This window comes from Schistocerca piceifrons, unplaced genomic scaffold, assembly GCF_021461385.2.
Source record: "Schistocerca piceifrons isolate TAMUIC-IGC-003096 unplaced genomic scaffold, iqSchPice1.1 HiC_scaffold_567, whole genome shotgun sequence".
NCBI lineage: Eukaryota > Metazoa > Arthropoda > Insecta > Orthoptera > Acrididae > Schistocerca > Schistocerca piceifrons.
The window spans coordinates 198043-220939 of record NW_025728807.1 but is presented as its reverse complement, the minus strand read 5'-3'; the positions used below and the strand labels follow the sequence as shown (position 1 = coordinate 220939).

Sequence of the window (22897 nt, the reverse complement as noted above, 5' to 3'; positions counted from 1 at the left end):
ACACTGTACTTCCTGGATAACGTGTTCTGTTGCTACACGTGCACTGCCGGCCCAGTTGATTGCGGTGCTGCTGCAGCTGTTGCAACGATAGGCAGCACTCCTTGTCGTTAAAGTTCAGAGCCTCGGAGGCACCCGGACCCGGCAACTTGTGAGGCCAGGCCGACGCTAGTCTGTAGAACATGATGCGAGCGTCCTAGTGGGGACCCGCGAGTGCTGCGTTCTCGGTCCTTCTCAAGGGAAATCCAGCTACACATTCTTGTGGATCGTGCATCTCAAGCGCTCAAGCCACGCGGCAGCATCATCGCGGGAAAAGCAAAATGATGCATCGGCCGGGAATCGAACCCGGGCCGCCCGCGTGGCAGGCGAGCATTCTACCACTGAACCACCGATGCTGGGGCCAGCGGTAACTTGACGCTGCTTCCCGAGCAGATGTCTCAAGGGAAAGTGGGACTGCCGTCAAGCGCCGTAGCATTCTGTGGGAAAGATGCTGCAGACGCTGAATCCTGCACTGCACTGCTTAAAAATGCCGCCAGAACGCGGTCCTCTGCGTACTCTTGCGTCGCCGGCGCCCAACTCTTGCCAAAGGATGCGAAATGTGCGCGGATACGCTGTCCGAATGCGTCTGGATGTGCTCCCCTAGCCTGCCTCGAAATGCGCCTGCCAGGTACGATCACCTTCCGCCGCTGCCGACTGGCGGGAAGCCGACACAGCGCGGACGCGCGGCGCTCGCTTGTGCGGTGGTGGTGTAATGGTCAGCATAGGTGCCTTATAAGCAGTTGATCCGGGTTCGATTCCCGGCCACCGCAGCAGGCTTTTAATTTCGCGTATGAGTACTTTTGCCACGCGCTCTTAAATTATTGTTTTTTCGCCCTCTTACTCGCTGCATACCAGCCCTTAGTGTGTCTCGACTTGTCTCGACTTTGCTCAGCTGACGCGAGAGCTGACGCTCTCAAATCGGCCTTTATCAAAACGACAAGCACGAGAAACGACTGAGAGAGCTAAGGAGAGGCGAGGCGATGGACACACAGCACGCCCCCTTCATTTCACGGTGGCGTCTCCCTGACCGAATCGGGCTGTAGCTCCGAAAACAAAGGAGAAACAAAAATAGGTAGTAAAAGTGCAAATAGTACCCTGTGTTCCCATGCGCTCACCCGCCCAAGTACTGACAAGGGCCAAAGTTGTTACGCATCGGCAATCGGACATTTTCTTTCATTTTCTCTTTATCGGTTGAGAACCAGTGTATTCAAGATATTATGGCCATTGCCGAGTGAATGCTGTAGCGCTTCCCGACGAGTCGGGTTCGGATCCTCTGTCAACTTCCACGCAGGGTGATGATCTTCTGGTCATCACACTCGCCAGCTGAAATCGGCGCTGCCTTTTCGAGGTAGTAAAGGAGTAGTGGCCCGTGGGGGGATCGAACCCACGACCTTCGCGTTATTAGCACGACGCTCTAACCAACTGAGCTAACGGGCCTCGGCAGATGCAGTTGCTCAGCCCTACGCTGGAAACAGGTGGCATGAAGCCATACACCATTTCTATGGTCGTCGTGTGTCTGCTTCCCTAGTCTATATTCTGCTGACGGTCACGAAACAGTAGCTATATTGCGAGCAGGACGGGAAACGGCCGCTCGGACAGCTCAAACCTGTCACGATTCGTGTGGAAAAAATTCCGTTCCGGTACCGGGAATCGAACCCGGGCCTCCTGGGTGAAAGCCAGGTATCCTAGCCACTAGACCACACCGGATGCGGCCGTTTCGTTCGACCGTTCGTACGGTCGCTTGTCGCATTTCGTGTCGAGTGCCGCGTCGGCGCCCCTCTCTCTTTGCGAGCATCTTTGCACATAGTGACTGGCAAGGCGCGCACCTCAAACGTCGCAGAGCAATGCTTTTGGCTTCATGCTCTGCTGGGAGAAGAGGAAAAGGGAAGCTGTAAGTAGCAATAACAGGAAGTAAACATTTTCCCGCTGAAGCGTTGAAACGTTGTGGATAACAAACAAGAAATACGTTGGCGCCCTAGCAACAGCACCACCATCAGTCACAGAAAATTAAATGCCCCGGGTGAGGATCGAACTCACGACCTTAAGATTATGAGACTTACGCGCTGCCTACTGCGCTACCGAGGCACGGGTGCACCGCTTGTCCTGCAAACTGGGTAAATGCCGTACCCAATATTAGACGTAGAGACACTGTACTTCCTGGATAACGTGTTCTGTTGCTACACGTGCACTGCCGGCCCAGTTGATTGCGGTGCTGCTGCAGCTGTTGCAACGATAGGCAGCACTCCTTGTCGTTAAAGTTCAGAGCCTCGGAGGCACCCGGACCCGGCAACTTGTGAGGCCAGGCCGACGCTAGTCTGTAGAACATGATGCGAGCGTCCTAGTGGGGACCCGCGAGTGCTGCGTTCTCGGTCCTTCTCAAGGGAAATCCAGCTACACATTCTTGTGGATCGTGCATCTCAAGCGCTCAAGCCACGCGGCAGCATCATCGCGGGAAAAGCAAAATGATGCATCGGCCGGGAATCGAACCCGGGCCGCCCGCGTGGCAGGCGAGCATTCTACCACTGAACCACCGATGCTGGGGCCAGCGGTAACTTGACGCTGCTTCCCGAGCAGATGTCTCAAGGGAAAGTGGGACTGCCGTCAAGCGCCGTAGCATTCTGTGGGAAAGATGCTGCAGACGCTGAATCCTGCACTGCACTGCTTAAAAATGCCGCCAGAACGCGGTCCTCTGCGTACTCTTGCGTCGCCGGCGCCCAACTCTTGCCAAAGGATGCGAAATGTGCGCGGATACGCTGTCCGAATGCGTCTGGATGTGCTCCCCTAGCCTGCCTCGAAATGCGCCTGCCAGGTACGATCACCTTCCGCCGCTGCCGACTGGCGGGAAGCCGACACAGCGCGGACGCGCGGCGCTCGCTTGTGCGGTGGTGGTGTAATGGTCAGCATAGGTGCCTTATAAGCAGTTGATCCGGGTTCGATTCCCGGCCACCGCAGCAGGCTTTTAATTTCGCGTATGAGTACTTTTGCCACGCGCTCTTAAATTATTGTTTTTTCGCCCTCTTACTCGCTGCATACCAGCCCTTAGTGTGTCTCGACTTGTCTCGACTTTGCTCAGCTGACGCGAGAGCTGACGCTCTCAAATCGGCCTTTATCAAAACGACAAGCACGAGAAACGACTGAGAGAGCTAAGGAGAGGCGAGGCGATGGACACACAGCACGCCCCCTTCATTTCACGGTGGCGTCTCCCTGACCGAATCGGGCTGTAGCTCCGAAAACAAAGGAGAAACAAAAATAGGTAGTAAAAGTGCAAATAGTGCCCTGTGTTCCCATGCGCTCACCCGCCCAAGTACTGACAAGGGCCAAAGTTGTTACGCATCGGCAATCGGACATTTTCTTTCATTTTCTCTTTATCGGTTGAGAACCAGTGTATTCAAGATATTATGGCCATTGCCGAGTGAATGCTGTAGCGCTTCCCGACGAGTCGGGTTCGGATCCTCTGTCAACTTCCACGCAGGGTGATGATCTTCTGGTCATCACACTCGCCAGCTGAAATCGGCGCTGCCTTTTCGTAGTAGTAAAGGAGTAGTGGCCCGTGGGGGGATCGAACCCACGACCTTCGCGTTATTAGCACGACGCTCTAACCAACTGAGCTAACGGGCCTCGGCAGATGCAGTTGCTCAGCCCTACGCTGGAAACAGGTGGCATGAAGCCATACACCATTTCTATGGTCGTCGTGTGTCTGCTTCCCTAGTCTATATTCTGCTGACGGTCACGAAACAGTAGCTATATTGCGAGCAGGACGGGAAACGGCCGCTCGGACAGCTCAAACCTGTCACGATTCGTGTGGAAAAAATTCCGTTCCGGTACCGGGAATCGAACCCGGGCCTCCTGGGTGAAAGCCAGGTATCCTAGCCACTAGACCACACCGGATGCGGCCGTTTCGTTCGACCGTTCGTACGGTCGCTTGTCGCATTTCGTGTCGAGTGCCGCGTCGGCGCCCCTCTCTCTTTGCGAGCATCTTTGCACATAGTGACTGGCAAGGCGCGCACCTCAAACGTCGCAGAGCAATGCTTTTGGCTTCATGCTCTGCTGGGAGAAGAGGAAAAGGGAAGCTGTAAGTAGCAATAACAGGAAGTAAACATTTTCCCGCTGAAGCGTTGAAACGTTGTGGATAACAAACAAGAAATACGTTGGCGCCCTAGCAACAGCACCACCATCAGTCACAGAAAATTAAATGCCCCGGGTGAGGATCGAACTCACGACCTTAAGATTATGAGACTTACGCGCTGCCTACTGCGCTACCGAGGCACGGGTGCACCGCTTGTCCTGCAAACTGGGTAAATGCCGTACCCAATATTAGACGTAGAGACACTGTACTTCCTGGATAACGTGTTCTGTTGCTACACGTGCACTGCCGGCCCAGTTGATTGCGGTGCTGCTGCAGCTGTTGCAACGATAGGCAGCACTCCTTGTCGTTAAAGTTCAGAGCCTCGGAGGCACCCGGACCCGGCAACTTGTGAGGCCAGGCCGACGCTAGTCTGTAGAACATGATGCGAGCGTCCTAGTGGGGACCCGCGAGTGCTGCGTTCTCGGTCCTTCTCAAGGGAAATCCAGCTACACATTCTTGTGGATCGTGCATCTCAAGCGCTCAAGCCACGCGGCAGCATCATCGCGGGAAAAGCAAAACGATGCATCGGCCGGGAATCGAACCCGGGCCGCCCGCGTGGCAGGCGAGCATTCTACCACTGAACCACCGATGCTGGGGCCAGCGGTAACTTGACGCTGCTTCCCGAGCAGATGTCTCAAGGGAAAGTGGGACTGCCGTCAAGCGCCGTAGCATTCTGTGGGAAAGATGCTGCAGACGCTGAATCCTGCACTGCACTGCTTAAAAATGCCGCCAGAACGCGGTCCTCTGCGTACTCTTGCGTCGCCGGCGCCCAACTCTTGCCAAAGGATGCGAAATGTGCGCGGATACGCTGTCCGAATGCGTCTGGATGTGCTCCCCTAGCCTGCCTCGAAATGCGCCTGCCAGGTACGATCACCTTCCGCCGCTGCCGACTGGCGGGAAGCCGACACAGCGCGGACGCGCGGCGCTCGCTTGTGCGGTGGTGGTGTAATGGTCAGCATAGTTGCCTTCCAAGCAGTTGATCCGGGTTCGATTCCCGGCCACCGCAGCAGGCTTTTAATTTCGCGTATGAGTACTTTTGCCACGCGCTCTTAAATTATTGTTTTTTCGCCCTCTTACTCGCTGCATACCAGCCCTTAGTGTGTCTCGACTTGTCTCGACTTTGCTCAGCTGACGCGAGAGCTGACGCTCTCAAATCGGCCTTTATCAAAACGACAAGCACGAGAAACGACTGAGAGAGCTAAGGAGAGGCGAGGCGATGGACACACAGCACGCCCCCTTCATTTCACGGTGGCGTCTCCCTGACCGAATCGGGCTGTAGCTCCGAAAACAAAGGAGAAACAAAAATAGGAAGTAAAAGTGCAAATAGTGCCCTGTGTTCCCATGCGCTCACCCGCCCAAGTACTGACAAGGGCCAAAGTTGGTACGCATCGGCAATCGGACATTTTCTTTCATTTTCTCTTTATCGGTTGAGAACCAGTGTATTCAAGATATTATGGCCATTGCCGAGTGAATGCTGTAGCGCTTCCCGACGAGTCGGGTTCGGATCCTCTGTCAACTTCCACGCAGGGTGATGATCTTCTGGTCATCACACTCGCCAGCTGAAATCGGCGCTGCCTTTTCGAGGTAGTAAAGGAGTAGTGGCCCGTGGGGGGATCGAACCCACGACCTTCGCGTTATTAGCACGACGCTCTAACCAACTGAGCTAACGGGCCTCGGCAGATGCAGTTGCCCAGCCCTACGCTGGAAACAGGTGGCATGAAGCCATACACCATTTCTATGGTCGTCGTGTGTCTGCTTCCCTAGTCTATATTCTGCTGACGGTCACGAAACAGTAGCTATATTGCGAGCAGGACGGGAAACGGCCGCTCGGACAGCTCAAACCTGTCACGATTCGTGTGGAAAAAATTCCGTTCCGGTACCGGGAATCGAACCCGGGCCTCCTGGGTGAAAGCCAGGTATCCTAGCCACTAGACCACACCGGATGCGGCCGTTTCGTTCGACCGTTCGTACGGTCGCTTGTCGCATTTCGTGTCGAGTGCCGCGTCGGCGCCCCTCTCTCTTTGCGAGCATCTTTGCACATAGTGACTGGCAAGGCGCGCACCTCAAACGTCGCAGAGCAATGCTTTTGGCTTCATGCTCTGCTGGGAGAAGAGGAAAAGGGAAGCTGTAAGTAGCAGTAACAGGAAGTAAACATTTTCCCGCTGAAGCGTTGAAACGTTGTGGATAACAAACAAGAAATACGTTGGCGCCCTAGCAACAGCACCACCATCAGTCACAGAAAATTAAATGCCCCGGGTGAGGATCGAACTCACGACCTTAAGATTATGAGACTTACGCGCTGCCTACTGCGCTACCGAGGCACGGGTGCACCGCTTGTCCTGCAAACTGGGTAAATGCCGTACCCAATATTAGACGTAGAGACACTGTACTTCCTGGATAACGTGTTCTGTTGCTACACGTGCACTGCCGGCCCAGTTGATTGCGGTGCTGCTGCAGCTGTTGCAACGATAGGCAGCACTCCTTGTCGTTAAAGTTCAGAGCCTCGGAGGCACCCGGACCCGGCAACTTGTGAGGCCAGGCCGACGCTAGTCTGTAGAACATGATGCGAGCGTCCTAGTGGGGACCCGCGAGTGCTGCGTTCTCGGTCCTTCTCAAGGGAAATCCAGCTACACATTCTTGTGGATCGTGCATCTCAAGCGCTCAAGCCACGCGGCAGCATCATCGCGGGAAAAGCAAAATGATGCATCGGCCGGGAATCGAACCCGGGCCGCCCGCGTGGCAGGCGAGCATTCTACCACTGAACCACCGATGCTGGGGCCAGCGGTAACTTGACGCTGCTTCCCGAGCAGATGTCTCAAGGGAAAGTGGGACTGCCGTCAAGCGCCGTAGCATTCTGTGGGAAAGATGCTGCAGACGCTGAATCCTGCACTGCACTGCTTAAAAATGCCGCCAGAACGCGGTCCTCTGCGTACTCTTGCGTCGCCGGCGCCCAACTCTTGCCAAAGGATGCGAAATGTGCGCGGATACGCTGTCCGAATGCGTCTGGATGTGCTCCCCTAGCCTGCCTCGAAATGCGCCTGCCAGGTACGATCACCTTCCGCCGCTGCCGACTGGCGGGAAGCCGACACAGCGCGGACGCGCGGCGCTCGCTTGTGCGGTGGTGGTGTAATGGTCAGCATAGGTGCCTTATAAGCAGTTGATCCGGGTTCGATTCCCGGCCACCGCAGCAGGCTTTTAATTTCGCGTATGAGTACTTTTGCCACGCGCTCTTAAATTATTGTTTTTTCGCCCTCTTACTCGCTGCATACCAGCCCTTAGTGTGTCTCGACTTGTCTCGACTTTGCTCAGCTGACGCGAGAGCTGACGCTCTCAAATCGGCCTTTATCAAAACGACAAGCACGAGAAACGACTGAGAGAGCTAAGGAGAGGCGAGGCGATGGACACACAGCACGCCCCCTTCATTTCACGGTGGCGTCTCCCTGACCGAATCGGGCTGTAGCTCCGAAAACAAAGGAGAAACAAAAATAGGTAGTAAAAGTGCAAATAGTGCCCTGTGTTCCCATGCGCTCACCCGCCCAAGTACTGACAAGGGCCAAAGTTGTTACGCATCGGCAATCGGACATTTTCTTTCATTTTCTCTTTATCGGTTGAGAACCAGTGTATTCAAGATATTATGGCCATTGCCGAGTGAATGCTGTAGCGCTTCCCGACGAGTCGGGTTCGGATCCTCTGTCAACTTCCACGCAGGGTGATGATCTTCTGGTCATCACACTCGCCAGCTGAAATCGGCGCTGCCTTTTCGTAGTAGTAAAGGAGTAGTGGCCCGTGGGGGGATCGAACCCACGACCTTCGCGTTATTAGCACGACGCTCTAACCAACTGAGCTAACGGGCCTCGGCAGATGCAGTTGCTCAGCCCTACGCTGGAAACAGGTGGCATGAAGCCATACACCATTTCTATGGTCGTCGTGTGTCTGCTTCCCTAGTCTATATTCTGCTGACGGTCACGAAACAGTAGCTATATTGCGAGCAGGACGGGAAACGGCCGCTCGGACAGCTCAAACCTGTCACGATTCGTGTGGAAAAAATTCCGTTCCGGTACCGGGAATCGAACCCGGGCCTCCTGGGTGAAAGCCAGGTATCCTAGCCACTAGACCACACCGGATGCGGCCGTTTCGTTCGACCGTTCGTACGGTCGCTTGTCGCATTTCGTGTCGAGTGCCGCGTCGGCGCCCCTCTCTCTTTGCGAGCATCTTTGCACATAGTGACTGGCAAGGCGCGCACCTCAAACGTCGCAGAGCAATGCTTTTGGCTTCATGCTCTGCTGGGAGAAGAGGAAAAGGGAAGCTGTAAGTAGCAATAACAGGAAGTAAACATTTTCCCGCTGAAGCGTTGAAACGTTGTGGATAACAAACAAGAAATACGTTGGCGCCCTAGCAACAGCACCACCATCAGTCACAGAAAATTAAATGCCCCGGGTGAGGATCGAACTCACGACCTTAAGATTATGAGACTTACGCGCTGCCTACTGCGCTACCGAGGCACGGGTGCACCGCTTGTCCTGCAAACTGGGTAAATGCCGTACCCAATATTAGACGTAGAGACACTGTACTTCCTGGATAACGTGTTCTGTTGCTACACGTGCACTGCCGGCCCAGTTGATTGCGGTGCTGCTGCAGCTGTTGCAACGATAGGCAGCACTCCTTGTCGTTAAAGTTCAGAGCCTCGGAGGCACCCGGACCCGGCAACTTGTGAGGCCAGGCCGACGCTAGTCTGTAGAACATGATGCGAGCGTCCTAGTGGGGACCCGCGAGTGCTGCGTTCTCGGTCCTTCTCAAGGGAAATCCAGCTACACATTCTTGTGGATCGTGCATCTCAAGCGCTCAAGCCACGCGGCAGCATCATCGCGGGAAAAGCAAAACGATGCATCGGCCGGGAATCGAACCCGGGCCGCCCGCGTGGCAGGCGAGCATTCTACCACTGAACCACCGATGCTGGGGCCAGCGGTAACTTGACGCTGCTTCCCGAGCAGATGTCTCAAGGGAAAGTGGGACTGCCGTCAAGCGCCGTAGCATTCTGTGGGAAAGATGCTGCAGACGCTGAATCCTGCACTGCACTGCTTAAAAATGCCGCCAGAACGCGGTCCTCTGCGTACTCTTGCGTCGCCGGCGCCCAACTCTTGCCAAAGGATGCGAAATGTGCGCGGATACGCTGTCCGAATGCGTCTGGATGTGCTCCCCTAGCCTGCCTCGAAATGCGCCTGCCAGGTACGATCACCTTCCGCCGCTGCCGACTGGCGGGAAGCCGACACAGCGCGGACGCGCGGCGCTCGCTTGTGCGGTGGTGGTGTAATGGTCAGCATAGTTGCCTTCCAAGCAGTTGATCCGGGTTCGATTCCCGGCCACCGCAGCAGGCTTTTAATTTCGCGTATGAGTACTTTTGCCACGCGCTCTTAAATTATTGTTTTTTCGCCCTCTTACTCGCTGCATACCAGCCCTTAGTGTGTCTCGACTTGTCTCGACTTTGCTCAGCTGACGCGAGAGCTGACGCTCTCAAATCGGCCTTTATCAAAACGACAAGCACGAGAAACGACTGAGAGAGCTAAGGAGAGGCGAGGCGATGGACACACAGCACGCCCCCTTCATTTCACGGTGGCGTCTCCCTGACCGAATCGGGCTGTAGCTCCGAAAACAAAGGAGAAACAAAAATAGGAAGTAAAAGTGCAAATAGTGCCCTGTGTTCCCATGCGCTCACCCGCCCAAGTACTGACAAGGGCCAAAGTTGGTACGCATCGGCAATCGGACATTTTCTTTCATTTTCTCTTTATCGGTTGAGAACCAGTGTATTCAAGATATTATGGCCATTGCCGAGTGAATGCTGTAGCGCTTCCCGACGAGTCGGGTTCGGATCCTCTGTCAACTTCCACGCAGGGTGATGATCTTCTGGTCATCACACTCGCCAGCTGAAATCGGCGCTGCCTTTTCGAGGTAGTAAAGGAGTAGTGGCCCGTGGGGGGATCGAACCCACGACCTTCGCGTTATTAGCACGACGCTCTAACCAACTGAGCTAACGGGCCTCGGCAGATGCAGTTGCCCAGCCCTACGCTGGAAACAGGTGGCATGAAGCCATACACCATTTCTATGGTCGTCGTGTGTCTGCTTCCCTAGTCTATATTCTGCTGACGGTCACGAAACAGTAGCTATATTGCGAGCAGGACGGGAAACGGCCGCTCGGACAGCTCAAACCTGTCACGATTCGTGTGGAAAAAATTCCGTTCCGGTACCGGGAATCGAACCCGGGCCTCCTGGGTGAAAGCCAGGTATCCTAGCCACTAGACCACACCGGATGCGGCCGTTTCGTTCGACCGTTCGTACGGTCGCTTGTCGCATTTCGTGTCGAGTGCCGCGTCGGCGCCCCTCTCTCTTTGCGAGCATCTTTGCACATAGTGACTGGCAAGGCGCGCACCTCAAACGTCGCAGAGCAATGCTTTTGGCTTCATGCTCTGCTGGGAGAAGAGGAAAAGGGAAGCTGTAAGTAGCAGTAACAGGAAGTAAACATTTTCCCGCTGAAGCGTTGAAACGTTGTGGATAACAAACAAGAAATACGTTGGCGCCCTAGCAACAGCACCACCATCAGTCACAGAAAATTAAATGCCCCGGGTGAGGATCGAACTCACGACCTTAAGATTATGAGACTTACGCGCTGCCTACTGCGCTACCGAGGCACGGGTGCACCGCTTGTCCTGCAAACTGGGTAAATGCCGTACCCAATATTAGACGTAGAGACACTGTACTTCCTGGATAACGTGTTCTGTTGCTACACGTGCACTGCCGGCCCAGTTGATTGCGGTGCTGCTGCAGCTGTTGCAACGATAGGCAGCACTCCTTGTCGTTAAAGTTCAGAGCCTCGGAGGCACCCGGACCCGGCAACTTGTGAGGCCAGGCCGACGCTAGTCTGTAGAACATGATGCGAGCGTCCTAGTGGGGACCCGCGAGTGCTGCGTTCTCGGTCCTTCTCAAGGGAAATCCAGCTACACATTCTTGTGGATCGTGCATCTCAAGCGCTCAAGCCACGCGGCAGCATCATCGCGGGAAAAGCAAAATGATGCATCGGCCGGGAATCGAACCCGGGCCGCCCGCGTGGCAGGCGAGCATTCTACCACTGAACCACCGATGCTGGGGCCAGCGGTAACTTGACGCTGCTTCCCGAGCAGATGTCTCAAGGGAAAGTGGGACTGCCGTCAAGCGCCGTAGCATTCTGTGGGAAAGATGCTGCAGACGCTGAATCCTGCACTGCACTGCTTAAAAATGCCGCCAGAACGCGGTCCTCTGCGTACTCTTGCGTCGCCGGCGCCCAACTCTTGCCAAAGGATGCGAAATGTGCGCGGATACGCTGTCCGAATGCGTCTGGATGTGCTCCCCTAGCCTGCCTCGAAATGCGCCTGCCAGGTACGATCACCTTCCGCCGCTGCCGACTGGCGGGAAGCCGACACAGCGCGGACGCGCGGCGCTCGCTTGTGCGGTGGTGGTGTAATGGTCAGCATAGGTGCCTTATAAGCAGTTGATCCGGGTTCGATTCCCGGCCACCGCAGCAGGCTTTTAATTTCGCGTATGAGTACTTTTGCCACGCGCTCTTAAATTATTGTTTTTTCGCCCTCTTACTCGCTGCATACCAGCCCTTAGTGTGTCTCGACTTGTCTCGACTTTGCTCAGCTGACGCGAGAGCTGACGCTCTCAAATCGGCCTTTATCAAAACGACAAGCACGAGAAACGACTGAGAGAGCTAAGGAGAGGCGAGGCGATGGACACACAGCACGCCCCCTTCATTTCACGGTGGCGTCTCCCTGACCGAATCGGGCTGTAGCTCCGAAAACAAAGGAGAAACAAAAATAGGTAGTAAAAGTGCAAATAGTGCCCTGTGTTCCCATGCGCTCACCCGCCCAAGTACTGACAAGGGCCAAAGTTGTTACGCATCGGCAATCGGACATTTTCTTTCATTTTCTCTTTATCGGTTGAGAACCAGTGTATTCAAGATATTATGGCCATTGCCGAGTGAATGCTGTAGCGCTTCCCGACGAGTCGGGTTCGGATCCTCTGTCAACTTCCACGCAGGGTGATGATCTTCTGGTCATCACACTCGCCAGCTGAAATCGGCGCTGCCTTTTCGTAGTAGTAAAGGAGTAGTGGCCCGTGGGGTGATCGAACCCACGACCTTCGCGTTATTAGCACGACGCTCTAACCAACTGAGCTAACGGGCCTCGGCAGATGCAGTTGCTCAGCCCTACGCTGGAAACAGGTGGCATGAAGCCATACACCATTTCTATGGTCGTCGTGTGTCTGCTTCCCTAGTCTATATTCTGCTGACGGTCACGAAACAGTAGCTATATTGCGAGCAGGACGGGAAACGGCCGCTCGGACAGCTCAAACCTGTCACGATTCGTGTGGAAAAAATTCCGTTCCGGTACCGGGAATCGAACCCGGGCCTCCTGGGTGAAAGCCAGGTATCCTAGCCACTAGACCACACCGGATGCGGCCGTTTCGTTCGACCGTTCGTACGGTCGCTTGTCGCATTTCGTGTCGAGTGCCGCGTCGGCGCCCCTCTCTCTTTGCGAGCATCTTTGCACATAGTGACTGGCAAGGCGCGCACCTCAAACGTCGCAGAGCAATGCTTTTGGCTTCATGCTCTGCTGGGAGAAGAGGAAAAGGGAAGCTGTAAGTAGCAATAACAGGAAGTAAACATTTTCCCGCTGAAGCGTTGAAACGTTGTGGATAACAAACAAGAAATACGTTGGCGCCCTAGCAACAGCACCACCATCAGTCACAGAAAATTAAATGCCCCGGGTGAGGATCGAACTCACGACCTTAAGATTATGAGACTTACGCGCTGCCTACTGCGCTACCGAGGCACGGGTGCACCGCTTGTCCTGCAAACTGGGTAAATGCCGTACCCAATATTAGACGTAGAGACACTGTACTTCCTGGATAACGTGTTCTGTTGCTACACGTGCACTGCCGGCCCAGTTGATTGCGGTGCTGCTGCAGCTGTTGCAACGATAGGCAGCACTCCTTGTCGTTAAAGTTCAGAGCCTCGGAGGCACCCGGACCCGGCAACTTGTGAGGCCAGGCCGACGCTAGTCTGTAGAACATGATGCGAGCGTCCTAGTGGGGACCCGCGAGTGCTGCGTTCTCGGTCCTTCTCAAGGGAAATCCAGCTACACATTCTTGTGGATCGTGCATCTCAAGCGCTCAAGCCACGCGGCAGCATCATCGCGGGAAAAGCAAAACGATGCATCGGCCGGGAATCGAACCCGGGCCGCCCGCGTGGCAGGCGAGCATTCTACCACTGAACCACCGATGCTGGGGCCAGCGGTAACTTGACGCTGCTTCCCGAGCAGATGTCTCAAGGGAAAGTGGGACTGCCGTCAAGCGCCGTAGCATTCTGTGGGAAAGATGCTGCAGACGCTGAATCCTGCACTGCACTGCTTAAAAATGCCGCCAGAACGCGGTCCTCTGCGTACTCTTGCGTCGCCGGCGCCCAACTCTTGCCAAAGGATGCGAAATGTGCGCGGATACGCTGTCCGAATGCGTCTGGATGTGCTCCCCTAGCCTGCCTCGAAATGCGCCTGCCAGGTACGATCACCTTCCGCCGCTGCCGACTGGCGGGAAGCCGACACAGCGCGGACGCGCGGCGCTCGCTTGTGCGGTGGTGGTGTAATGGTCAGCATAGGTGCCTTATAAGCAGTTGATCCGGGTTCGATTCCCGGCCACCGCAGCAGGCTTTTAATTTCGCGTATGAGTACTTTTGCCACGCGCTCTTAAATTATTGTTTTTTCGCCCTCTTACTCGCTGCATACCAGCCCTTAGTGTGTCTCGACTTGTCTCGACTTTGCTCAGCTGACGCGAGAGCTGACGCTCTCAAATCGGCCTTTATCAAAACGACAAGCACGAGAAACGACTGAGAGAGCTAAGGAGAGGCGAGGCGATGGACACACAGCACGCCCCCTTCATTTCACGGTGGCGTCTCCCTGACCGAATCGGGCTGTAGCTCCGAAAACAAAGGAGAAACAAAAATAGGTAGTAAAAGTGCAAATAGTGCCCTGTGTTCCCATGCGCTCACCCGCCCAAGTACTGACAAGGGCCAAAGTTGTTACGCATCGGCAATCGGACATTTTCTTTCATTTTCTCTTTATCGGTTGAGAACCAGTGTATTCAAGATATTATGGCCATTGCCGAGTGAATGCTGTAGCGCTTCCCGACGAGTCGGGTTCGGATCCTCTGTCAACTTCCACGCAGGGTGATGATCTTCTGGTCATCACACTCGCCAGCTGAAATCGGCGCTGCCTTTTCGAGGTAGTAAAGGAGTAGTGGCCCGTGGGGGGATCGAACCCACGACCTTCGCGTTATTAGCACGACGCTCTAACCAACTGAGCTAACGGGCCTCGGCAGATGCAGTTGCTCAGCCCTACGCTGGAAACAGGTGGCATGAAGCCATACACCATTTCTATGGTCGTCGTGTGTCTGCTTCCCTAGTCTATATTCTGCTGACGGTCACGAAACAGTAGCTATATTGCGAGCAGGACGGGAAACGGCCGCTCGGACAGCTCAAACCTGTCACGATTCGTGTGGAAAAAATTCCGTTCCGGTATCGGGAATCGAACCCGGGCCTCCTGGGTGAAAGCCAGGTATCCTAGCCACTAGACCACACCGGATGCGGCCGTTTCGTTCGACCGTTCGTACGGTCGCTTGTCGCATTTCGTGTCGAGTGCCGCGTCGGCGCCCCTCTCTCTTTGCGAGCATCTTTGCACATAGTGACTGGCAAGGCGCGCACCTCAAACGTCGCAGAGCAATGCTTTTGGCTTCATGCTCTGCTGGGAGAAGAGGAAAAGGGAAGCTGTAAGTAGCAATAACAGGAAGTAAACATTTTCCCGCTGAAGCGTTGAAACGTTGTGGATAACAAACAAGAAATACGTTGGCGCCCTAGCAACAGCACCACCATCAGTCACAGAAAATTAAATGCCCCGGGTGAGGATCGAACTCACGACCTTAAGATTATGAGACTTACGCGCTGCCTACTGCGCTACCGAGGCACGGGTGCACCGTTTGTCCTGCAAACTGGGTAAATGCCGTACCCAATATTAGACGTAGAGACACTGTACTTCCTGGATAACGTGTTCTGTTGCTACACGTGCACTGCCGGCCCAGTTGATTGCGGTGCTGCTGCAGCTGTTGCAACGATAGGCAGCACTCCTTGTCGTTAAAGTTCAGAGCCTCGGAGGCACCCGGACCCGGCAACTTGTGAGGCCAGGCCGACGCTAGTCTGTAGAACATGATGCGAGCGTCCTAGTGGGGACCCGCGAGTGCTGCGTTCTCGGTCCTTCTCAAGGGAAATCCAGCTACACATTCTTGTGGATCGTGCATCTCAAGCGCTCAAGCCACGCGGCAGCATCATCGCGGGAAAAGCAAAATGATGCATCGGCCGGGAATCGAACCCGGGCCGCCCGCGTGGCAGGCGAGCATTCTACCACTGAACCACCGATGCTGGGGCCAGCGGTAACTTGACGCTGCTTCCCGAGCAGATGTCTCAAGGGAAAGTGGGACTGCCGTCAAGCGCCGTAGCATTCTGTGGGAAAGATGCTGCAGACGCTGAATCCTGCACTGCACTGCTTAAAAATGCCGCCAGAACGCGGTCCTCTGCGTACTCTTGCGTCGCCGGCGCCCAACTCTTGCCAAAGGATGCGAAATGTGCGCGGATACGCTGTCCGAATGCGTCTGGATGTGCTCCCCTAGCCTGCCTCGAAATGCGCCTGCCAGGTACGATCACCTTCCGCCGCTGCCGACTGGCGGGAAGCCGACACAGCGCGGACGCGCGGCGCTCGCTTGTGCGGTGGTGGTGTAATGGTCAGCATAGGTGCCTTCCAAGCAGTTGATCCGGGTTCGATTCCCGGCCACCGCAGCAGGCTTTTAATTTCGCGTATGAGTACTTTTGCCACGCGCTCTTAAATTATTGTTTTTTCGCCCTCTTACTCGCTGCATACCAGCCCTTAGTGTGTCTCGACTTGTCTCGACTTTGCTCAGCTGACGCGAGAGCTGACGCTCTCAAATCGGCCTTTATCAAAACGACAAGCACGAGAAACGACTGAGAGAGCTAAGGAGAGGCGAGGCGATGGACACACAGCACGCCCACTTCATTTCACGGTGGCGTCTCCCTGACCGAATCGGGCTGTAGCTCCGAAAACAAAGGAGAAACAAAAATAGGTAGTAAAAGTGCAAATAGTGCCCTGTGTTCCCATGCGCTCACCCGCCCAAGTACTGACAAGGGCCAAAGTTGTTACGCATCGGCAATCGGACATTTTCTTTCATTTTCTCTTTATCGGTTGAGAACCAGTGTATTCAAGATATTATGGCCATTGCCGAGTGAATGCTGTAGCGCTTCCCGACGAGTCGGGTTCGGATCCTCTGTCAACTTCCACGCAGGGTGATGATCTTCTGGTCATCACACTCGCCAGCTGAAATCGGCGCTGCCTTTTCGTAGTAGTAAAGGAGTAGTGGCCCGTGGGGGGATCGAACCCACGACCTTCGCGTTATTAGCACGACGCTCTAACCAACTGAGCTAACGGGCCTCGGCAGATGCAGTTGCTCAGCCCTACGCTGGAAACAGGTGGCATGAAGCCATACACCATTTCTATGGTCGTCGTGTGTCTGCTTCCCTAGTCTATATTCTGCTGACGGTCACGAAACAGTAGCTATATTGCGAGCAGGACGGGAAACGGCCGCTCGGACAGCTCAAACCTGTCACGATTCGTGTGGAAAAAATTCCGTTCCGGTATCGGGAATCGAACCCGGGCCTCCTGGGTGAAAGCCAGGTATCCTAGCCACTAGACCACACCGGATGCGGCCGTTTCGTTCGACCGTTCGTACGGTCGCTTGTCGCATTTCGTGTCGAGTGCCGCGTCGGCGCCCCTCTCTCTTTGCGAGCATCTTTGCACATAGTGACTGGCAAGGCGCGCACCTCAAACGTCGCAGAGCAATGCTTTTGGCTTCATGCTCTGCTGGGAGAAGAGGAAAAGGGAAGCTGTAAGTAGCAATAACAGGAAGTAAACATTTTCCCGCTGAAGCGTTGAAACGTTGTGGATAACAAACAAGAAATACGTTGGCGCCCTAGCAACAGCACCACCATCAGTCACAGAAAATTAAATGCCCCGGGTGAGGATCGAACTCACGACCTTAAGATTATGAGACTTACGCGCTGCCTACTGCGCTACCGAGGCACGGGTGCACCGCTTGTCCTGCAAACTGGGTAAATGCCGTACCCAATATTAGACGTAGAGACACTGTACTTCCTGGATAACGTGTTCTGTTGCTACACGTGCACTGCCGGCCCAGTTGATTGCGGTGCTGCTGCAGCTGTTGCAAAGATAGGCAGCACTCCTTGTCGTTAAAGTTCAGAGCCTCGGAGGCACCCGGACCCGGCAACTTGTGAGGCCAGGCCGACGCTAGTCTGTAGAACATGATGCGAGCGTCCTAGTGGGGACCCGCGAGTGCTGCGTTCTCGGTCCTTCTCAAGGGAAATCCAGCTACACATTCTTGTGGATCGTGCATCTCAAGCGCTCAAGCCACGCGGCAGCATCATCGCGGGAAAAGCAAAATGATGCATCGGCCGGGAATCGAACCCGGGCCGCCCGCGTGGCAGGCGAGCATTCTACCACTGAACCACCGATGCTGGGGCCAGCGGTAACTTGACGCTGCTTCCCGAGCAGATGTCTCAAGGGAAAGTGGGACTGCCGTCAAGCGCCGTAGCATTCTGTGGGAAAGATGCTGCAGACGCTGAATCCTGCACTGCACTGCTTAAAAATGCCGCCAGAACGCGGTCCTCTGCGTACTCTTGCGTCGCCGGCGCCCAACTCTTGCCAAAGGATGCGAAATGTGCGCGGATACGCTGTCCGAATGCGTCTGGATGTGCTCCCCTAGCCTGCCTCGAAATGCGCCTGCCAGGTACGATCACCTTCCGCCGCTGCCGACTGGCGGGAAGCCGACACAGCGCGGACGCGCGGCGCTCGCTTGTGCGGTGGTGGTGTAATGGTCAGCATAGGTGCCTTCCAAGCAGTTGATCCGGGTTCGATTCCCGGCCACCGCAGCAGGCTTTTAATTTCGCGTATGAGTACTTTTGCCACGCGCTCTTAAATTATTGTTTTTTCGCCCTCTTACTCGCTGCATACCAGCCCTTAGTGTGTCTCGACTTGTCTCGACTTTGCTCAGCTGACGCGAGAGCTGACGCTCTCAAATCGGCCTTTATCAAAACGACAAGCACGAGAAACGACTGAGAGAGCTAAGGAGAGGCGAGGCGATGGACACACAGCACGCCCACTTCATTTCACGGTGGCGTCTCCCTGACCGAATCGGGCTGTAGCTCCGAAAACAAAGGAGAAACAAAAATAGGTAGTAAAAGTGCAAATAGTGCCCTGTGTTCCCATGCGCTCACCCGCCCAAGTACTGACAAGGGCCAAAGTTGTTACGCATCGGCAATCGGACATTTTCTTTCATTTTCTCTTTATCGGTTGAGAACCAGTGTATTCAAGATATTATGGCCATTGCCGAGTGAATGCTGTAGCGCTTCCCGACGAGTCGGGTTCGGATCCTCTGTCAACTTCCACGCAGGGTGATGATCTTCTGGTCATCACACTCGCCAGCTGAAATCGGCGCTGCCTTTTCGTAGTAGTAAAGGAGTAGTGGCCCGTGGGGTGATCGAACCCACGACCTTCGCGTTATTAGCACGACGCTCTAACCAACTGAGCTAACGGGCCTCGGCAGATGCAGTTGCTCAGCCCTACGCTGGAAACAGGTGGCATGAAGCCATACACCATTTCTATGGTCGTCGTGTGTCTGCTTCCCTAGTCTATATTCTGCTGACGGTCACGAAACAGTAGCTATATTGCGAGCAGGACGGGAAACGGCCGCTCGGACAGCTCAAACCTGTCACGATTCGTGTGGAAAAAATTCCGTTCCGGTATCGGGAATCGAACCCGGGCCTCCTGGGTGAAAGCCAGGTATCCTAGCCACTAGACCACACCGGATGCGGCCGTTTCGTTCGACCGTTCGTACGGTCGCTTGTCGCATTTCGTGTCGAGTGCCGCGTCGGCGCCCCTCTCTCTTTGCGAGCATCTTTGCACATAGTGACTGGCAAGGCGCGCACCTCAAACGTCGCAGAGCAATGCTTTTGGCTTCATGCTCTGCTGGGAGAAGAGGAAAAGGGAAGCTGTAAGTAGCAATAACAGGAAGTAAACATTTTCCCGCTGAAGCGTTGAAACGTTGTGGATAACAAACAAGAAATACGTTGGCGCCCTAGCAACAGCACCACCATCAGTCACAGAAAATTAAATGCCCCGGGTGAGGATCGAACTCACGACCTTAAGATTATGAGACTTACGCGCTGCCTACTGCGCTACCGAGGCACGGGTGCACCGCTTGTCCTGCAAACTGGGTAAATGCCGTACCCAATATTAGACGTAGAGACACTGTACTTCCTGGATAACGTGTTCTGTTGCTACACGTGCACTGCCGGCCCAGTTGATTGCGGTGCTGCTGCAGCTGTTGCAACGATAGGCAGCACTCCTTGTCGTTAAAGTTCAGAGCCTCGGAGGCACCCGGACCCGGCAACTTGTGAGGCCAGGCCGACGCTAGTCTGTAGAACATGATGCGAGCGTCCTAGTGGGGACCCGCGAGTGCTGCGTTCTCGGTCCTTCTCAAGGGAAATCCAGCTACACATTCTTGTGGATCGTGCATCTCAAGCGCTCAAGCCACGCGGCAGCATCATCGCGGGAAAAGCAAAATGATGCATCGGCCGGGAATCGAACCCGGGCCGCCCGCGTGGCAGGCGAGCATTCTACCACTGAACCACCGATGCTGGGGCCAGCGGTAACTTGACGCTGCTTCCCGAGCAGATGTCTCAAGGGAAAGTGGGACTGCCGTCAAGCGCCGTAGCATTCTGTGGGAAAGATGCTGCAGACGCTGAATCCTGCACTGCACTGCTTAAAAATGCCGCCAGAACGCGGTCCTCTGCGTACTCTTGCGTCGCCGGCGCCCAACTCTTGCCAAAGGATGCGAAATGTGCGCGGATACGCTGTCCGAATGCGTCTGGATGTGCTCCCCTAGCCTGCCTCGAAATGCGCCTGCCAGGTACGATCACCTTCCGCCGCTGCCGACTGGCGGGAAGCCGACACAGCGCGGACGCGCGGCGCTCGCTTGTGCGGTGGTGGTGTAATGGTCAGCATAGGTGCCTTCCAAGCAGTTGATCCGGGTTCGATTCCCGGCCACCGCAGCAGGCTTTTAATTTCGCGTATGAGTACTTTTGCCACGCGCTCTTAAATTATTGTTTTTTCGCCCTCTTACTCGCTGCATACCAGCCCTTAGTGTGTCTCGACTTGTCTCGACTTTGCTCAGCTGACGCGAGAGCTGACGCTCTCAAATCGGCCTTTATCAAAACGACAAGCACGAGAAACGACTGAGAGAGCTAAGGAGAGGCGAGGCGATGGACACACAGCACGCCCCCTTCATTTCACGGTGGCGTCTCCCTGACCGAATCGGGCTGTAGCTCCGAAAACAAAGGAGAAACAAAAATAGGAAGTAAAAGTGCAAATAGTGCCCTGTGTTCCCATGCGCTCACCCGCCCAAGTACTGACAAGGGCCAAAGTTGTTACGCATCGGCAATCGGACATTTTCTTTCATTTTCTCTTTATCGGTTGAGAACCAGTGTATTCAAGATATTATGGCCATTGCCGAGTGAATGCTGTAGCGCTTCCCGACGAGTCGGGTTCGGATCCTCTGTCAACTTCCACGCAGGGTGATGATCTTCTGGTCATCACACTCGCCAGCTGAAATCGGCGCTGCCTTTTCGAGGTAGTAAAGGAGTAGTGGCCCGTGGGGGGATCGAACCCACGACCTTCGCGTTATTAGCACGACGCTCTAACCAACTGAGCTAACGGGCCTCGGCAGATGCAGTTGCTCAGCCCTACGCTGGAAACAGGTGGCATGAAGCCATACACCATTTCTATGGTCGTCGTGTGTCTGCTTCCCTAGTCTATATTCTGCTGACGGTCACGAAACAGTAGCTATATTGCGAGCAGGACGGGAAACGGCCGCTCGGACAGCTCAAACCTGTCACGATTCGTGTGGAAAAAATTCCGTTCCGGTACCGGGAATCGAACCCGGGCCTCCTGGGTGAAAGCCAGGTATGCTAGCCCCTAGACCACACCGGATGCGGCCGTTTCGTTCGACCGTTCGTACGGTCGCTTGTCGCATTTCGTGTCGAGTGCCGCGTCGGCGCCCCTCTCTCTTTGCGAGCATCTTTGCACATAGTGACTGGCAAGGCGCGCACCTCAAACGTCGCAGAGCAATGCTTTTGGCTTCATGCTCTGCTGGGAGAAGAGGAAAAGGGAAGCTGTAAGTAGCAATAACAGGAAGTAAACATTTTCCCGCTGAAGCGTTGAAACGTTGTGGATAACAAACAAGAAATACGTTGGCGCCCTAGCAACAGCACCACCATCAGTCACAGAAAATTAAATGCCCCGGGTGAGGATCGAACTCACGACCTTAAGATTATGAGACTTACGCGCTGCCTACTGCGCTACCGAGGCACGGGTGCACCGCTTGTCCTGCAAACTGGGTAAATGCCGTACCCAATATTAGACGTAGAGACACTGTACTTCCTGGATAACGTGTTCTGTTGCTACACGTGCACTGCCGGCCCAGTTGATTGCGGTGCTGCTGCAGCTGTTGCAACGATAGGCAGCACTCCTTGTCGTTAAAGTTCAGAGCCTCGGAGGCACCCGGACCCGGCAACTTGTGAGGCCAGGCCGACGCTAGTCTGTAGAACATGATGCGAGCGTCCTAGTGGGGACCCGCGAGTGCTGCGTTCTAGGTCCTTCTCAAGGGAAATCCAGCTACACATTCTTGTGGATCGTGCATCTCAAGCGCTCAAGCCACGCGGCAGCATCATCGCGGGAAAAGCAAAATGATGCATCGGCCGGGAATCGAACCCGGGCCGCCCGCGTGGCAGGCGAGCATTCTACCACTGAACCACCGATGCTGGGGCCAGCGGTAACTTGACGCTGCTTCCCGAGCAGATGTCTCAAGGGAAAGTGGGACTGCCGTCAAGCGCCGTAGCATTCTGTGGGAAAGATGCTGCAGACGCTGAATCCTGCACTGCACTGCTTAAAAATGCCGCCAGAACGCGGTCCTCTGCGTACTCTTGCGTCGCCGGCGCCCAACTCTTGCCAAAGGATGCGAAATGTGCGCGGATACGCTGTCCGAATGCGTCTGGATGTGCTCCCCTAGCCTGCCTCGAAATGCGCCTGCCAGGTACGATCACCTTCCGCCGCTGCCGACTGGCGGGAAGCCGACACAGCGCGGACGCGCGGCGCTCGCTTGTGCGGTGGTGGTGTAATGGTCAGCATAGGTGCCTTCCAAGCAGTTGATCCGGGTTCGATTCCCGGCCACCGCAGCAGGCTTTTAATTTCGCGTATGAGTACTTTTGCCACGCGCTCTTAAATTATTGTTTTTTCGCCCTCTTACTCGCTGCATACCAGCCCTTAGTGTGTCTCGACTTGTCTCGACTTTGCTCAGCTGACGCGAGAGCTGACGCTCTCAAATCGGCCTTTATCAAAACGACAAGCACGAGAAACGACTGAGAGAGCTAAGGAGAGGCGAGGCGATGGACACACAGCACGCCCACTTCATTTCACGGTGGCGTCTCCCTGACCGAATCGGGCTGTAGCTCCGAAA

General features: G+C 55.1%; 52 non-coding genes across 52 annotated transcripts; 11 read left to right on the top strand and 41 right to left on the bottom strand.

Annotated features, from left to right (window-relative positions):
* Positions 1-321: 321 nt before the first annotated feature.
* Trnag-gcc lies at positions 322-392 on the bottom strand. The gene has a single exon. It is a non-coding gene; the product is annotated as a tRNA-Gly (tRNA).
* A 342-nt stretch (positions 393-734) lies between these two features.
* On the top strand, positions 735-806 carry Trnai-uau. The gene has a single exon. It is a non-coding gene; the product is annotated as a tRNA-Ile (tRNA).
* Positions 807-1399: 593 nt separating this feature from the next.
* Trnai-aau lies at positions 1400-1473 on the bottom strand. The gene has a single exon. It is a non-coding gene; the product is annotated as a tRNA-Ile (tRNA).
* Positions 1474-1671: 198 nt separating this feature from the next.
* Trnae-uuc lies at positions 1672-1743 on the bottom strand. Its single transcript has one exon. It is a non-coding gene; the product is annotated as a tRNA-Glu (tRNA).
* A 305-nt stretch (positions 1744-2048) lies between these two features.
* Positions 2049-2121, bottom strand: Trnam-cau. Its single transcript has one exon. It is a non-coding gene; the product is annotated as a tRNA-Met (tRNA).
* A 381-nt stretch (positions 2122-2502) lies between these two features.
* Trnag-gcc lies at positions 2503-2573 on the bottom strand. Its single transcript has one exon. It is a non-coding gene; the product is annotated as a tRNA-Gly (tRNA).
* A 342-nt stretch (positions 2574-2915) lies between these two features.
* Positions 2916-2987, top strand: Trnai-uau. Its single transcript has one exon. It is a non-coding gene; the product is annotated as a tRNA-Ile (tRNA).
* A 593-nt stretch (positions 2988-3580) lies between these two features.
* Trnai-aau lies at positions 3581-3654 on the bottom strand. The gene has a single exon. It is a non-coding gene; the product is annotated as a tRNA-Ile (tRNA).
* A 198-nt stretch (positions 3655-3852) lies between these two features.
* Positions 3853-3924, bottom strand: Trnae-uuc. The gene has a single exon. It is a non-coding gene; the product is annotated as a tRNA-Glu (tRNA).
* Positions 3925-4229: 305 nt separating this feature from the next.
* Positions 4230-4302, bottom strand: Trnam-cau. The gene has a single exon. It is a non-coding gene; the product is annotated as a tRNA-Met (tRNA).
* A 381-nt stretch (positions 4303-4683) lies between these two features.
* Trnag-gcc lies at positions 4684-4754 on the bottom strand. Its single transcript has one exon. It is a non-coding gene; the product is annotated as a tRNA-Gly (tRNA).
* A 342-nt stretch (positions 4755-5096) lies between these two features.
* On the top strand, positions 5097-5168 carry Trnag-ucc. The gene has a single exon. It is a non-coding gene; the product is annotated as a tRNA-Gly (tRNA).
* A 593-nt stretch (positions 5169-5761) lies between these two features.
* Trnai-aau lies at positions 5762-5835 on the bottom strand. The gene has a single exon. It is a non-coding gene; the product is annotated as a tRNA-Ile (tRNA).
* Positions 5836-6033: 198 nt separating this feature from the next.
* Positions 6034-6105, bottom strand: Trnae-uuc. The gene has a single exon. It is a non-coding gene; the product is annotated as a tRNA-Glu (tRNA).
* Positions 6106-6410: 305 nt separating this feature from the next.
* Positions 6411-6483, bottom strand: Trnam-cau. Its single transcript has one exon. It is a non-coding gene; the product is annotated as a tRNA-Met (tRNA).
* Positions 6484-6864: 381 nt separating this feature from the next.
* On the bottom strand, positions 6865-6935 carry Trnag-gcc. Its single transcript has one exon. It is a non-coding gene; the product is annotated as a tRNA-Gly (tRNA).
* A 342-nt stretch (positions 6936-7277) lies between these two features.
* Positions 7278-7349, top strand: Trnai-uau. Its single transcript has one exon. It is a non-coding gene; the product is annotated as a tRNA-Ile (tRNA).
* A 593-nt stretch (positions 7350-7942) lies between these two features.
* Trnai-aau lies at positions 7943-8016 on the bottom strand. The gene has a single exon. It is a non-coding gene; the product is annotated as a tRNA-Ile (tRNA).
* Positions 8017-8214: 198 nt separating this feature from the next.
* On the bottom strand, positions 8215-8286 carry Trnae-uuc. The gene has a single exon. It is a non-coding gene; the product is annotated as a tRNA-Glu (tRNA).
* A 305-nt stretch (positions 8287-8591) lies between these two features.
* On the bottom strand, positions 8592-8664 carry Trnam-cau. Its single transcript has one exon. It is a non-coding gene; the product is annotated as a tRNA-Met (tRNA).
* Positions 8665-9045: 381 nt separating this feature from the next.
* On the bottom strand, positions 9046-9116 carry Trnag-gcc. The gene has a single exon. It is a non-coding gene; the product is annotated as a tRNA-Gly (tRNA).
* Positions 9117-9458: 342 nt separating this feature from the next.
* On the top strand, positions 9459-9530 carry Trnag-ucc. Its single transcript has one exon. It is a non-coding gene; the product is annotated as a tRNA-Gly (tRNA).
* A 593-nt stretch (positions 9531-10123) lies between these two features.
* On the bottom strand, positions 10124-10197 carry Trnai-aau. Its single transcript has one exon. It is a non-coding gene; the product is annotated as a tRNA-Ile (tRNA).
* A 198-nt stretch (positions 10198-10395) lies between these two features.
* Trnae-uuc lies at positions 10396-10467 on the bottom strand. The gene has a single exon. It is a non-coding gene; the product is annotated as a tRNA-Glu (tRNA).
* A 305-nt stretch (positions 10468-10772) lies between these two features.
* Positions 10773-10845, bottom strand: Trnam-cau. Its single transcript has one exon. It is a non-coding gene; the product is annotated as a tRNA-Met (tRNA).
* A 381-nt stretch (positions 10846-11226) lies between these two features.
* Positions 11227-11297, bottom strand: Trnag-gcc. Its single transcript has one exon. It is a non-coding gene; the product is annotated as a tRNA-Gly (tRNA).
* A 342-nt stretch (positions 11298-11639) lies between these two features.
* Trnai-uau lies at positions 11640-11711 on the top strand. The gene has a single exon. It is a non-coding gene; the product is annotated as a tRNA-Ile (tRNA).
* A 593-nt stretch (positions 11712-12304) lies between these two features.
* On the bottom strand, positions 12305-12378 carry Trnai-aau. Its single transcript has one exon. It is a non-coding gene; the product is annotated as a tRNA-Ile (tRNA).
* A 198-nt stretch (positions 12379-12576) lies between these two features.
* On the bottom strand, positions 12577-12648 carry Trnae-uuc. The gene has a single exon. It is a non-coding gene; the product is annotated as a tRNA-Glu (tRNA).
* Positions 12649-12953: 305 nt separating this feature from the next.
* Trnam-cau lies at positions 12954-13026 on the bottom strand. The gene has a single exon. It is a non-coding gene; the product is annotated as a tRNA-Met (tRNA).
* A 381-nt stretch (positions 13027-13407) lies between these two features.
* Trnag-gcc lies at positions 13408-13478 on the bottom strand. Its single transcript has one exon. It is a non-coding gene; the product is annotated as a tRNA-Gly (tRNA).
* Positions 13479-13820: 342 nt separating this feature from the next.
* On the top strand, positions 13821-13892 carry Trnai-uau. The gene has a single exon. It is a non-coding gene; the product is annotated as a tRNA-Ile (tRNA).
* A 593-nt stretch (positions 13893-14485) lies between these two features.
* Positions 14486-14559, bottom strand: Trnai-aau. Its single transcript has one exon. It is a non-coding gene; the product is annotated as a tRNA-Ile (tRNA).
* A 198-nt stretch (positions 14560-14757) lies between these two features.
* Positions 14758-14829, bottom strand: Trnae-uuc. The gene has a single exon. It is a non-coding gene; the product is annotated as a tRNA-Glu (tRNA).
* Positions 14830-15134: 305 nt separating this feature from the next.
* On the bottom strand, positions 15135-15207 carry Trnam-cau. The gene has a single exon. It is a non-coding gene; the product is annotated as a tRNA-Met (tRNA).
* A 381-nt stretch (positions 15208-15588) lies between these two features.
* Positions 15589-15659, bottom strand: Trnag-gcc. The gene has a single exon. It is a non-coding gene; the product is annotated as a tRNA-Gly (tRNA).
* A 342-nt stretch (positions 15660-16001) lies between these two features.
* On the top strand, positions 16002-16073 carry Trnag-ucc. Its single transcript has one exon. It is a non-coding gene; the product is annotated as a tRNA-Gly (tRNA).
* A 593-nt stretch (positions 16074-16666) lies between these two features.
* On the bottom strand, positions 16667-16740 carry Trnai-aau. Its single transcript has one exon. It is a non-coding gene; the product is annotated as a tRNA-Ile (tRNA).
* Positions 16741-16938: 198 nt separating this feature from the next.
* Trnae-uuc lies at positions 16939-17010 on the bottom strand. Its single transcript has one exon. It is a non-coding gene; the product is annotated as a tRNA-Glu (tRNA).
* Positions 17011-17315: 305 nt separating this feature from the next.
* Trnam-cau lies at positions 17316-17388 on the bottom strand. The gene has a single exon. It is a non-coding gene; the product is annotated as a tRNA-Met (tRNA).
* Positions 17389-17769: 381 nt separating this feature from the next.
* Trnag-gcc lies at positions 17770-17840 on the bottom strand. Its single transcript has one exon. It is a non-coding gene; the product is annotated as a tRNA-Gly (tRNA).
* A 342-nt stretch (positions 17841-18182) lies between these two features.
* Trnag-ucc lies at positions 18183-18254 on the top strand. The gene has a single exon. It is a non-coding gene; the product is annotated as a tRNA-Gly (tRNA).
* A 593-nt stretch (positions 18255-18847) lies between these two features.
* Positions 18848-18921, bottom strand: Trnai-aau. Its single transcript has one exon. It is a non-coding gene; the product is annotated as a tRNA-Ile (tRNA).
* A 198-nt stretch (positions 18922-19119) lies between these two features.
* Positions 19120-19191, bottom strand: Trnae-uuc. Its single transcript has one exon. It is a non-coding gene; the product is annotated as a tRNA-Glu (tRNA).
* A 305-nt stretch (positions 19192-19496) lies between these two features.
* Positions 19497-19569, bottom strand: Trnam-cau. Its single transcript has one exon. It is a non-coding gene; the product is annotated as a tRNA-Met (tRNA).
* Positions 19570-19950: 381 nt separating this feature from the next.
* Trnag-gcc lies at positions 19951-20021 on the bottom strand. Its single transcript has one exon. It is a non-coding gene; the product is annotated as a tRNA-Gly (tRNA).
* A 342-nt stretch (positions 20022-20363) lies between these two features.
* Trnag-ucc lies at positions 20364-20435 on the top strand. The gene has a single exon. It is a non-coding gene; the product is annotated as a tRNA-Gly (tRNA).
* A 593-nt stretch (positions 20436-21028) lies between these two features.
* On the bottom strand, positions 21029-21102 carry Trnai-aau. Its single transcript has one exon. It is a non-coding gene; the product is annotated as a tRNA-Ile (tRNA).
* Positions 21103-21300: 198 nt separating this feature from the next.
* On the bottom strand, positions 21301-21372 carry Trnae-uuc. Its single transcript has one exon. It is a non-coding gene; the product is annotated as a tRNA-Glu (tRNA).
* A 305-nt stretch (positions 21373-21677) lies between these two features.
* Positions 21678-21750, bottom strand: Trnam-cau. Its single transcript has one exon. It is a non-coding gene; the product is annotated as a tRNA-Met (tRNA).
* A 381-nt stretch (positions 21751-22131) lies between these two features.
* Positions 22132-22202, bottom strand: Trnag-gcc. Its single transcript has one exon. It is a non-coding gene; the product is annotated as a tRNA-Gly (tRNA).
* A 342-nt stretch (positions 22203-22544) lies between these two features.
* On the top strand, positions 22545-22616 carry Trnag-ucc. Its single transcript has one exon. It is a non-coding gene; the product is annotated as a tRNA-Gly (tRNA).
* The last annotated feature ends 281 nt before the right edge of the window (positions 22617-22897 follow it).